The sequence below is a fragment of the Solea solea genome, chromosome 2, assembly GCF_958295425.1.
Source record: "Solea solea chromosome 2, fSolSol10.1, whole genome shotgun sequence".
In the NCBI taxonomy this organism is placed as follows: Eukaryota; Metazoa; Chordata; class Actinopteri; order Pleuronectiformes; family Soleidae; genus Solea; species Solea solea.
In genome coordinates, this window is record NC_081135.1 from 14292281 (window position 1) to 14303469 (window position 11189).

An 11189-nucleotide genomic window follows, 5' to 3' on the forward strand; every position below is an offset into this window, starting at 1 on the left:
CCTGAAACAAAACAAAGAAGGCCAGCAACACTCCCACAAATAAGGGGTTGTCACAATATGTACATATGTATCTGAAAAAGAAGCTTCAGGAACATTATGAGTCTCTCTGCTTCACATAAGATGAGAGAAGAGGGAACATTGTGTGGCTAAGACACAACAAAGGCAATCCTCCGAGACTACCGTCAACTTTTTAAATTATGGAGTTTCACATTTGTAAAACCTTCCTAAAGGCCATAAAAAGCCCAGAAAAATATTATTCCCCAGAGTGACGTCACAGCTGTGTACGAGCACAAGAAAGCGTGGTCATGTGGCGTCTCGGGAACGGCACCACTGTCAAGGAACCGTACAATGTGAAAACTTCATGAGAAATGTGAATAAATTAAGGCAATGAGGGGGTTTCTTTTACATTTGTTTTAAAATATTACGACAAAACAGGTTTTAGTTATTTATTTGTCGCTCATTAGGATTTATTTATAAACTTATTATCGATGTATTAACGAGCTACTGTGTGGATTCATACTAACATCGTGAACATGGGGCAGATAACGGTGTGGACTGTGGAGCTGTGACTGTGTGATGCATTAGAGTGAAATAATCTGGAGTTATAAAACTATTTTAACACGTTGTTATTGTTCTTATTAATACAGTATGATCATGAGTCTGCAGGTTTTCTGGCCTGACTTTATTTTTATATTTTATGATTATTATATTTACCATAAATTGCAATTATAACAATAGCTTTATAGTTAGCTATAGCTATAGTTATATAAAGTTAGCTTTATTTGTAAAGCACCTATGCAAAAACAGTTAGAAATATGAACATCAAAAATTAAACCGAAATACAAAGCATAGCAAAGATTCCAGAAGTCATATTCATGATTAATATTCAATGAATCATAAAAGTACTTGCTGTCATTATTTTCTTGGACAATAATACATAAAATACCAGAGTTCTGTGACAGCAAAATGTTGTATTTTACAACATTTTTGATTATTATACATACAGCATATCAGTGAATGGAAAATCAAGCAAAAAGCGTGGCCCACCCTTGCACTCTGGGTGATCTGTGGTACGGGTTTCTTTTCATGGAAAAGCGATATCAATGGTTTGTGGTCAGTGCTGATTGTAAATGTCCAACCATAGATGGATTTATGGAACCACTTAATTCCGAATAATGGCTAGCCCTTCCTTATCAAGCTGTGAGTAGCGCTTCTCAGCTGGGGTCAACCGTATTCTCGTGGTTGTCAATTCATATTCATGTTGAATAAATCACAACCGAGTATATGTGGTTATCTTACCCCATAGAAGTGAGACAGAACATGATAATGGAGCTAGGTCCAGATATCTTATGGGATACATTAAAAGTTGTCCTTAGAGGTGAAATCATCTCATACTGTACATGCAAAAAGAAAGAAAGAGTACTAAGATTATCAATTTAACAGTGAGCTAAAAGAGCTTGAGGCTAAACATAAAGGGGATTCTAACTCAGATCTTCCTCAAAGGTTCAGGGAAATTAGAAAATAAATAAACAATATGTACACACAAGAAATACAAAAAAATATGGTTCATACAAAACAAAAATACTATGAGAGTGGCTCAAAATTTACAAAGCTTTTAGCGAGGAAACTGCAAAAACAACAAGCGGATAGCACAATCATATATATAAAAAAACGAGGGATCCAAACTCAAAAAATACAGGACATAAACAAAATGAGATACAAATGGTTTTCCAAAACTATTATAAACATCTATACATACAGCCACAGCTATAAGAAGAAAATTAAAAGATTTCTGGAGTCCCTTAAGATACCTACCCTATCAGAAAGTTAAAGTGATAAACTAATAGCAGAAATAACTGGAGAGGAGCTCAATAATGCGATTTCCAGGCTAAAAGCAAACAAATCGCCTGGGCCTAGTTATACCCAAAGAGGAATGGACAGAGATAATGTATGACATACATTTGATGTATGGTTACAAATGGAAAAATTTGTTAAACTATGAGTGGACCTCGTATATACAACAGACACAACCACTGGGAGGGCCATCACAATAAGGCATATTATAAAACTAATGGGTGCCTACCTGATTTGTATATTCTCTTGTATTATATGTATATAATTATTGAAGAATAAACTGACAGGTTTTTAAAAAATGTTTTATTTTTTACTTTTTATTTTCGTATATTATGTGATAAATCTTTATGTGGCAAATATGCTATAACCTTTACATCCCTTGTTCCTGTCAAATAGTTCTGAAATGTTTGTGATAGATTGTAAAGAAAATAGAGGAGATGCTGTGAGTGCATTTTTTGTTTTATGTACACTTATGTACACTATAATATTCCCATTGTCCAATAAACAAGATAGCAGCTTCCCCGTGCTCGGGCCCAGACACAGCGACACCGCCCTACCACGACCTGCGCAGAGGGGACACAAACGTCAAGATTTAGTGAGAAAACCATAACAACATTCAAATGGTGAATAACCAGTGGAAGAACAGACCAGAGAGTTTTGTGCATATTCTGTTTACTTCCACCACAAACTGACAGTGAAGGTCGGGGTGATGGAGAATGGGTGCAGAGGTGAACCGGTGCTTAAACTCCATGAAGGCACGGTCGGCGTCTAGGTTCCATCGGAAGGGCTGCAACACAGAGGTGATTAAATGTAATGGAGCAGAGACAGAACTGAAATTGCGAATGAACTTACGGTAGAAGTTTGCGAACCCCAGGAAATGCTGAAGTGCTTTCCTGGAGTCCAGAACTGGCCATTCACGCATCGCCCGGACCTTCTCGTGATCCATCCGGATCTCTGCGGGTGAAAAGAGGTGGAGTGGCTCAGTGGTTAAGACTGGTACCCTGAGTGCAAAAGACATCATAGTCGCAATGGTCACAAGTTTGACTCCACCCCTGGCTGATTATACTCAATTCCATTGTAAGTCGCTTTGGCTAAAAGTGTCTGCTAAATGACATGTAATGTAATGTATAATGATGAACCCCAAGAAGGAAACCGAACAGGTGTGAAACTCACACTTCTCCGCCTTTACATAAAGATGGTGCTGCAACAGTCTATCCAGCACCTGACGGACATGTTTAGTGTGGGAGGTCTGATCCGGGGAGAATGTTAGAATGTTGTCGAGGTAAACAAAGACGAAAACATTCAGGAAATCACGGAGGACGTCGTTGACAAACGACTGGAAGAAAGCCAGGGCCAGAGCCTGAACGGCATCACCAGATATTCGTAATGCCCCGATGGGGTGTTAAAGGCTGTCTTCCATTCTTTCCCCGCCCTGATTCAAAACAAATGATAAGCATTACGGAGATCGAGCTTGGTGAATATGGTGACTCCTTTAAGGAGTTCAAAAGTGGATGACATTAACGGAAGGGGGTTGACAGGGTTATGGTGCCGGAGCCACAGATGCCCCAGGATGAGGTGATGGATGGAGTTAGTGAGGACGTGAAGCTGGATCTGCTCCTGGTGACCATCTGGGAACTCCAGGAGGACCGTAGCAGTTCGATGGCTGACCCTCCCGATGGTGCTGCCTTCGAGGGCATGCGCCTCCAGCGGAGACAACAGCAGTTGTAGTTGGACCCTAAGATCCTGCATTTGGTCGGAGTGAGATACGTCCAACCGACCTGCATGGGTTCCTTGGGGTTGGAGAAGTTCTCAGGCATGGGGTGTGTGTCCAGAAATGCTCAGGGTTTCTCCCGATGAGGAGAGGGAGTGTCTGCACATCGATCACGTTCCTGCTTCCGAAGGTGGCTGTCCAGCCGGCTGCCCAAAGCCATGAGAGAGTCAAGGTCCTGATGGCAAGGTCCTCCAAGGCATTGATGAGGACATGTTCGTTCAAGCCTGAATCGACCACTAGGGTCCAGAACCGGATGGCGAAGTCGCTCGCTCGCTGCGCCCCCTGCTGAAGGTTGAACAGGGCTCTGGTCGCCTCTCTGCCTGGTGCCACGTGTTGGAATAATTTTTTATGTGTCCATGAAGTCATCAGCAGAGTGGCATATGCTGGTTTGTCTATCCCACTCGGCGATGGCCCATGCTTCAGCTTGATCCTTAAGGTGAGAAATGATGTAGGCCACCTTAGCCCGGTCAATGGGAAAAGCCGGAGAGCTCAAAAAATACATGTTGTTCTGAAGACAGACAAAGACGAACTCACAACAAGACACAGGAAATGGGAGTGGTTAAATACACTAAGGAATCAGGGAGACAACAAACAATTGACACTTGTCTGGCTTGTTGGTGATATATTGGCAGAGAGTGCCATCCGTCATCCCAACTCCTGAGCACATGATATGTACAATCATGTCACCAGTGAAGAGCATTTTGAAGTACTGGAAGAATGTGTGTACTTCAGATTCAGATTTGTCTTGTGCTTTTATTTGGGCCTGAGGGGGAACTTGGACCAGGAGTGTCCTCTGGCTCCTCCAATTTAACTGTTTTTAGGGTGTGTTTGCCTTTTCTGCCCTTCTTATAAGGCAGCTGTGTAGAAGGTCTGCTTGTTGAGGGAGCCTGTTCTTCATCCAGGGATTCAAAAAAACTGTCACCACCTTCCACTTGTTTGGGCTGATAATCAGGATCCTGTATTGCAGGGTTTCTCACTCTTGGGGAGCCACTCTCCTGCATGTTTTAGGTGTTTCCCTGCTCAAACACACCTAATTCAAATGGTCAGCTCGCCAGTAAGCCTGAAAGCCTGATGATGACCAATTTATTTTAATCAGTGGCTGCAGGACCAGGAGTGAGAAACCCTGCTCTACTGGGTCGTCATCATCCACATCACTCAGATCAGCATCAGAGTTGTGAGGGTTTTCTGGTACGAGGGCCAGATGTGTGTGTGGTCTTGCAGAGTAGAACATCCAACTAGTAGTTGTAAAACAAGTTAAAAACTTATACATTTATAATCAACAACCACAATCAAATGTATTGCTATTAGTATACCAGCCTGTGTCTTTAGTCAAAAGGGAATTAGTTGTCATAATCATGATTTCCACATATTTTCCATACATTTTTTTTACCACACTTACTAATATCAACTCAGGAACTGTCAAAAATTACTTACTAAGGAAATTCTTTCAACATATTCATGATGTACTAACACTTAATGTTTCATATTTACAGCAAGGGGTGAACAGAAATTTAGATTTTATAGCAAATTGTAGATTTTAATTACATTAACTTAGTTTCGCTACACTTACCATAAAGAAGAAACCATTTGGTTGAGCATGTTTTCAAAAAATCATTAGACAGTTAATTTAAGTGTTTTTCTAGTATCAAGTGATATATTTATGTTCAGTAAGGCCTCCAACATTATCATATGTAAAAAAAAAAGTATTCTTACCTTTCGTATTTTCATAAAAAATGGTGAAAATATCTTGAATGATTTTCTTGTTTCTGAATTCCTGGTTGTATAGGTGATGAAGAAGCATCCGATTTCCAGACACAGTGACATCTAGTGGATTCTTTCGTATAACATACTTCAATCGAGTGGTAGAGATGGCTCAATAAGGTTGAGTTAAGTCAGGCACTCCTCTCATTGAAATTTAGTGACTCAAAATGTGCTAATCTATATGGTCGAGCAGGCAGTTAAAGCCGGCTGCTGCCTTGGTGGGGAACTACATTGCTTGGCTGAAGTGTGATGATGGTTGATAATTATGTTAAATAATTATCGACATGAAATAAACCGCCCCTTTTTGTTCACCAAAGTGACACCAAAGCGACGAGTGAACACTGGCGCCAATGCTGAAGCTGCTCGCCGATAAACTTTTAACCTTTAACTTTTTAAACGTCTATACTTCTGAGCTCTTCTATTGTTGGACTGTGCAACTGTATTCAACCCTCAAGTGAGAGACAGATTGCTTACCTGCCCGCACCATCGATGATTCATCTGACATCTCTGTGCACCTGCGTGAGCTAGCTAACATTAGCCCACTGCCTCCGCATCAAGGCATTTACCTGGTCTGTTCACCTGCTCACCTGACGGCCTAAGTCATCTGGGTCCCCGTCTACAATGTGGGCTTGTAGGTTTTTATACGGGGATCCTTGTCTGGTTTCTCCTGTCGCTCCTCCATCAACCGGTGACAGGACTCCTCCAGTACTCAGCGGCTGAATTCCATCGGCTCCGTCTTCACCCGCTCAAGCCTTCACCGGCAATTTTCCTTCATCCGGACATCGCTTCCCTGCCTCGTCGGAGATATATCCATCGCGGATCTCGTCGAAGCTTCCACTTTGACAACTCCAAACCAATAAAATCCATCCGGTCCTCTGCACAACGCCTCCACGTATCACCGGCCGGGTTGTTGACCACACCGTGTTAGCCAGCCTTGCTAGGTCGGCTAACGCTAACGCTACTGGAAAATGCAACACCACCCCGGTCCACTTCGGTCTACTAAACATCCGCTCACTTACGAGCAAGGGGCATCTTATCCAGGATCTCCTTACTGACCGTAAGTTTGACTTTCTTTGCTTGACTGAGACATGGCAACAACCGAACGACTTTTCCCAACTCAACGAGTCCACGCCCCCTGGGTTTGTTTACAACTGTCAACCTCGTGGCTCCGGTCGTGGTGGAGGTCTCACGATAATTCACCGCGAGAAGTTGAAAGTCCTACCGGTATCTGCTCCCACCTTCAACTCGTTTGAATCAACTGTGTGTCAACTGTCTGGTCCAGTTCCCACCATCGTTGCAACTGTTTACCGCCCCCCTAAAGCAAACAATAACTTCATTAATGACTTTGCTGCTCTACTCACCCACCTAACCACACTTTCCCCAAATGTAATAAGGCTGGGGGATTTCAACATACATATGGACAATATCAATATCAGAGTCTCCTCCGCCAGGAGACTCTGGTTTACTCACTATCCTCATCCTCCTCGATCTGAGTGCGGCCTTCGACACCATCTCTCACACTATCCTCCTCAACAGATTAATCTCCATTGGTATTTCACACACACCCCTTGACTGGTTTAAATCCTACCTCTCAGGCCGCACTCAGTTCATCCAACTCCAACCCTTCAGTTCCCACCCGTCCCCCGTCACCACTGGTGTGCCCCAGGGCTCTGTCCTTCTCTTCATCATCTACCTCCTTCCTCTTGGCAATATCTTCCGTAAATATAACATTCATTTCCATTGCTATGCGGATGACACCCAGCTCTACCTCTCCAGCAAACCAAATTCCACTCTCCCACCTTCCTCCCTCACTGACTGCTTCACCGAGCCCAAATCTTGGTTCTCCTCCAACTTCCTTAAACTCAACAGTGATAAAACCGAATTCCTTTTAATTGGTACCAAATCAACCCTCTCAAAAACTGACAGTTTTTCCCTCCTCTGTCCACTCCTCTGTCTCCACCTCCCCCCAGGTTAAGAGTCTGGGTGTCATCCTCGACAGCACATTATTATTCCAATCCCATATCAATAACATCACCCGGTCTGCATACTTCCACCTACGCAATATTAATACCCTCCGCCCCTCCCTTTCTCCCCACTCCACTGCCATTCTTGTACACAGCCTTGTCACCTCCTGCATCGACTACTGCAACTCCCTTCTCTTTGGTCTACCTCACAAATACCTCCATAAACTCCAACTGGTTCAGAACTCTGCAGCTCGGATCATCACCAGAACCCCCTCCATCCACCACATCACCCCTGTTCTGCAGCAACTCCACTGGCTCCCGGTCAAACTCCGCATCGACTTCAAAATCCTCCTGTTTACGTTCAAGGCCATCCACAACCTTTCCCCTCCTTATCTGTCCGAACTCCTCCACATCGCCACCCCTTCCCGTTCCCTCAGATCTGCCTCCTCTGTCCACCTCTCTGTCCCTCCCGCCCGCCTCGTCACCATGGGGAGCAGGGCTTTCAGCCGCTCTGCCCCCCAACTCTGGAACGCACTCCCACCGTACCTCAGGAACTTGGACTCTCTCACACTCTTCAAAACAAGACTAAAAACTCACCTATTCCGAACTGCCTACCCCATTATCTACATTGTCTTTTCTTATCTGTTTCTTATTTTTACTTTTTTTTAATTTTTTTTTATTTTTTTTCTTAGTGTTTTTATTTATTTATGTATTGTATGGTGTCCTCGAGTACCCAGAGAGGCGCCTCCAAATAAAATGTATTATTATTATTATTATTATAATAAACTTGTATCATTGCATGGGAGAAATGTCCACTTCCAAGAATTGTTGTAATAAAAACATTACAGATTAATATATTTTTTTCTGCATCAGTCCTGCATCAAAATGAATGATTACCCTAATTTCTGTTGTGAATTTTTACCTTGGATTACCCCCCAAAAAAGTGGTACTGAGCACAATTAAAGTGAAAATCATAAACTACTAATAAAAAATAAGGATTGTATACTTCATCAAATTGGTTGATTACCCTAATTTTTGTTGCAAAAAGTGAACTTTGACCCTGGATTACTCAAAAAGTACACAGTACAAGTACTTCATATTACTTGTGTATGAAGTAAGAGAGGTACTCAGTCCAATGAAAGTGAAATCATAAACTACTAATACAAAATAACTTCATATTTCTTGTGTGTGAAGTACAAGAGGTACTGAGCACAATGAAAGTCAGTTCATAAACTAATAAAAGGATGTACACATCATAAAAAATGGATGATTACCATGTTTTGTTGTGCAAAAAGTGAGCTTTGACCCTGGATAACTCCAAAGGCATAACGTACTTCAATTGCTTGCCTATGATAAACAAGTGGTACTGAGTTCAGTGGAAGTGAAACCATAAACTACGAAATAAAAACAAGGATTTTACCCTAATTTCTGTTGCAAAAAGGGAATTTTGACCCTGGATTACTCAAAAAGTACGTAAGAAAAGTACTTCACATTTCTTGTGTATGAAGTACAAGAAGTACTGAGTACAATGAAAGTGAAACCATAAACTATACAAAATAAGGATTTTAAACTTCTTTATTAGACCATGTTTCTGCTTTGTGTTAGGGATGCACATTATTATTGGCACAGCCTTGATATTAGCTGATAATGGCTTTAAAATTAAACATCACAATTGGCCCAAAAATAACATCTCTGATGATATGACAAGCCAATGTAAGTATGCTTTATATTATGCCCCAATGCTCCACTAAATGCTTGACTCAATGTCCATAACATAAGTTGAGTAGTTTCCTTACATTGCTCAGTAAGTGTTTAAATTTTGAAAAGCCTCTCATTTATATCTGTATCTACCAGTGGGCCATTGTGGTAAGTGTAGGCACAATGTGTTATTTCACTACAGGAAAGACTTGAGGTTCTCTGAAATTGGGTCAAAAAATACCCACAGAATTAGAATCAGTATCTACAATCACTACTACTTTATATTATAGTTACTTGACATTTTTTGTGTATGTGATTTTGGAGCCTCTTTTCCAAAAGAAGACCCACGCCCCACCTAAAAATTTGAAATAGGAAAACTGTACTGTGTAGTATAAATGTAGATTGCATACAGATATTTTAAAAACAAATGTAAGTGTTAGACCAGTGGTCGCCAACCCGTCGATCGCGATCGACTGGTAGATCTTTGAAACATTCCCTGTAGATCCCGAATATAATAGAAAAATAATTACACAAATACATTATGACTGATTAATGTTCAGTTTTGCAAGCGCCTCTTTCTCTCTGTCTTACAAGGGCGAGAACGGACATGGATTTTTTTTATGCGTCTTGAATCAGAATCAGAATCAGAATCAGAATCAGAAGAGCTTTATTGCCAAGTACGATTTGCACATACAAGGAATTTGTTCTGGTGTCATTGGTGCATAACAAGCATACAACATTTTTAATATACACAGTATATAAATGTTTTTTTTTTTTTTTTTTTTTTTAAAAAGATGAAAAGAGCACTACAGAAAGAGCAGTACAGCTGGGCAGAAGTGAGTAACAGTGAAATGTTGAAATATTCACCAGGTGCAAAAGTTCACAGTAATGTCGTTAATGTAACGCATAAAAAAGATGTAATGATAATGTGACATGTAGAGGCAGAGGAGGAGTGTGAGGAGTCAGAGTGTCAGGGGGGGGCTCCGGGCCTTGTTGATAAGGCTAGTAGCAGACGGGAAAAAACTGTTCTTGTGGCGTGAGGTTCTGGTCCTGATGGACCGCAGCCTCCTGCCAGAGGGGAGTGACTCAAAAAGTTTCTGACCGGGGTGGGAGGGATCAGCCATAATCTTTCCTGCACGCCTCAGAGTTCTGGAGGCGAACAGGTCCTGGAGAGATGGAAGATTGCAGCCAATCACCTTCTCTGCAGACCGAATGACACGCTGCAGTCTGCCCTTGTCCTTGGCCGTGGCAGCAGCGTACCAGATGGTGATGGAGGAGGTGAGGATGGACTCAATGATGGAGGAGTAGAAGTGCACCATCATTCTCTTTGGCAGGTTGAATTTCTTCAGCTGCCGCAGGAAGTACATCCTCTGCTGGGCTTTTTTGATGAGAGAGCTGATGTTCAGCTCCCACTTGAGGTCCTGGGAGATGATAGTTCCCAGGAAGTGAAAGGAATCCACAGTGTCAACTGTGGAGTCACAGAGGTTGATGGGTGCAGGTGAGGCTGAGTTCTTCCTGAAGTCCACAACCATCTCCACTGTCTTTAGAGCGTTGAGCTCTAGGTTGTTACGGTTGCACCAAGTGACCAGCTGTTCAACCTCCCACCTCTAGGCGGACTCGTCACCATCAGAGATGAGTCCGATGAGAGTGGTGTCGTCCGCGAACTTCAGGAGCTTGACGGACTGGTGACTGGAGGTGCAGCTGTTTGTGTACAGGGAGTAGAGCAGAGGAGAAAGAACGCAGCCCTGGGGGGATCCGGTGCTGATGACCTGTGAGTCGGAGACATGTTTTCCCAGCTTCACATGCTGCTTCCTGTCAGACAGGAAGTCAGTGATCCACCTGCAGATGGAGTCAGGCACGCTCAGCTGGGAGAGCTTCTCCTGAAGCAGAGCCGGGATGATGGTGTTGAAGGCAGAGCTGAAATCCACAAACAGGATCCTGGCGTAGGTTCCTGCAGAGTCCAGGTGCTGGAGGATGTGGTGGAGGGCCAGATTAATTGCATCGTCTACAGACCTGTTGGCTCTGTAGGCAAACTGCAGTGGGTCCAGGAGGGGGTTGGTGATGGCTTTCAGGTGTGAAAGCACAAGACGCTCAAAGGACTTCATAACCACAGAGGTCAGGGCGACGGGTCTGTAGTCATT